Genomic DNA, 3,041 nt, shown 5'->3' on the forward strand with positions numbered 1-3,041 from the left:
TAATTCATCAAAAACCAACAGCGCTTGTTTCCGATAAAACATTAGAAAAACTTTAAACTGTGTAAATAATTTTCTACGACATATTATCTAATTATTTTTGACTAGTTTCCGATAAAACATTAGAAAAACTTTAAACTGTGTAAATAATTTTCTACGACATATTATCTAATTATTTTTGACTAGTTTCACTTCCACATTTCACGAAGCAGCATACTACGAAATATTTGAATCTGAAAATTTGTATTCCAAAATACATGCAAGCAATAGCGGTGTATTTCTAAGTTTTTACTTGTGTATTCATGGCAAAGTTACTAAAGATTTAATCTATGGCCGTTCTTAATCTTGAATTACTGACCAGTTGTTGGTCAGTAGTATCCCATCACCCATCATGCGCACTAAGTGATTGAATGTCATTCTTATAATCCACCCATAGCTTAAAACGAGGAGAATGTTTTGTGGTATATCATGGATTCGAACCCGGTCAGTAGTATCCCATCACCCATCATGCACACTAAGTGACTGAATGTCATTCTTATAATCCACCCATAGCTTAAAACGAGGAGAATGTTTTGTGGTATATCATGGATTCGAACCCGTCTCACTACCTCCGAAATCCAAATCTCTACCATAGGGCCAACCCGCACCTCTTGATTTTCACAATGTTAGCTAAAGTATAATAACATAACTAAGCTCAAAAACTAAACTGTTATCTAAGTGGAAAATATCGTACCGAAGAGTAGTTTGTTAAATTCAAACTATTTGTAAAATAAACGTCTTTTCTAAAATTATTTAAGGCAGCACTGACTCCAATATTTCAAAAATCACATTTGTCAAATTTAGCTTAAATCGAAAGTTTAACCTCTTTACTACATAAATAACTCATTTTTATCTTAACGGCTATTTTCACAAAACGCAATTTTCACTGGGTTCACCAATTTATTAGCATGATAACTTCACCATTAAACCAATATCAACATGAAATTTAGCACACTTGTTGATATTACACTCTTTCAAAACTTGAATTTTGTAAAATTCATATATCTTTACCATTTGGCTTATTATGAGTCTAATTACCACTAACGAAAGCATTAATTAAAGTTAATTGTCCATAGCTCGTTAACGTTGCAGAAAACTGGCAAAGTTTTTAATTCAAGCTATGAAGATGTTCAAGAAAGAGCATGTGTATTAATTTTCACATGTTTTTATCATTCCTAAGTAAAGTTATGGTGTTAAAACAGTTGATGTTATGTATTTCTTTATCCCTGCCGCCATAATAATGTATATGATATACATATATGACTGAAAGTGTACTTTCAAAGATTGCGATATTATACTTTTGTTTTGTGCTCAACTTGAAGGTTATAAGTAGTGTTTATTCAGCATGTAAACTTGCCCAGTTTTAAGGATCAATGCTACCTTAAAAGCCAAACAGCAAAACCTAAATGTTTATCTGATAATCACATTTTTTATAGATGTAAAAAATAATTTGGCAAAAATCCCGCCACCCTTAAAACAAAACAAAAACACCAACAACAATAAAAAACAAAAACGAATAGGCGTCATAACAACAAAGCATAGTCAAAACAACGCTAAGTATGTGAGGTTTGTTTACTCTATTTTTTTTTCTCTCTCTCTGAATTTCTGAAATCGAAAAATAATCGTGTTAGAGCATAAACGACGGAAAATTTTTGAGGTACCAAAGTTTCAAACTTAAATGAACTATATTACAAGTTAAGATCATGTATGTTAATGCCTCTTTAATTCATGAACGAATAAGATGGGTTCGTGTTCTCAACTTCAATTAACACATGTAAGTGTATTTTAAGTTTATCTTATCCATCTTAAATTGCTTTCTTAATGATAGAATTAAAACTTTAACAAACTTTAGTTTGTTCGATTGGTGTAAACGTAAGCTGAGACTCTTACCTCAGAAGTTTGGAAACTAACGAACAGACAGCTCAGATCCTAGGATGAAATATGCTGTTGTTTCGGATGCAAGACTGGAAGGGGACAAGTATTTGAGGATAGTTGATTGTCGTTCATAGTTATATAGTGTAAAATAACTGTGGTGGCGCTACAGTCGCAGCCTACGCCTGGAGTGTCTGTCGCGTATAATATAGCAACGAATGAGGCTCGCTGAAAGAATCTTACAGTCATAAACACGTTCAGATCAGGCAAAAGAGAAAGCCAAGCTGACAGAACAGAAAAGTATCATCAAAATAGGGGGATAATCTCCTTCTCGGTCATAAACAGCCCAGTTGGATTTGAATCTGAAACTCGTTATTTTTCTTTTTAAATCTCGACCAATAGAGCCTTTTGATACTGATTTGGAAAAAATAGATAAATAACAACCTCAAAAAAAAAAAACAACCTCCGAACCTACATTTAAATAAACAAAACACAAAATTGTCGTTAAAATAAAATTGTGAACTCCGTTTTCGTTTCTTACATTATTTTAAGAGCTTTGATTTGTCCATGAGGATACATTAGTGCAAAAATAATTCAAAATCAGATAAAAAAACTGGTTTTTGAAAGTTTATCCCAAAGTCTAAAGTAGCGAATACGGAGTTTCTCCGCTCCAGAATGAAGAGTTCGTCATCGTGTGTTTTAGATATCCGTGCAAAGCTACACAGGGACTATTTTCGCTAACCACACCTAATTTTGTACTAATAAACTAGAGGAGAAACATATATTCCACATCACTCACCGCCAACTCTTGAATTGTTTTAATCGAACAATAGAATTTAACTGTCACTCTTATTGCTCACTTATAGCCCCAAAATGCGGAGCGAGCTTTTAAAATAACGGGACGTAAACCATGGACCTTAGGATTCACAGTTCGGTATTCTAGCCACTAAGCCACGTCACATCCAATGTTAAAAAAACGTGAGCGTTCCTTTTTTTTCCATTTATAAATTTTGGATCACAAGTCAATTTATATCAGTATTGTAATTTTGTTAGGGGATACACTGAAAAGGTGCAATGTGATATAATTGAAATTTAGATTGTTTTAAAACAAAATTTTAAACCCATAAAATGCA

General features: G+C 32.8%; 1 long non-coding RNA gene across 1 annotated transcript in view; it reads right to left on the bottom strand.

The window, feature by feature from the left end:
* Positions 1-2,017, bottom strand: part of LOC111086291 — a 15,769-nt gene extending 13,752 nt beyond the window's left edge. Inside the window, exon 1 of the long non-coding RNA XR_002611021.1 lies at positions 1,927-2,017. This is a non-coding gene — a long non-coding RNA (uncharacterized LOC111086291). The remainder of the gene's footprint in view (positions 1-1,926) is intronic.
* Positions 2,018-3,041: the final 1,024 nt, after the last annotated feature.

Source organism: Limulus polyphemus, unplaced genomic scaffold (genome assembly GCF_000517525.1).
Source record: "Limulus polyphemus unplaced genomic scaffold, Limulus_polyphemus-2.1.2 Scaffold38, whole genome shotgun sequence".
NCBI lineage: Eukaryota > Metazoa > Arthropoda > Merostomata > Xiphosura > Limulidae > Limulus > Limulus polyphemus.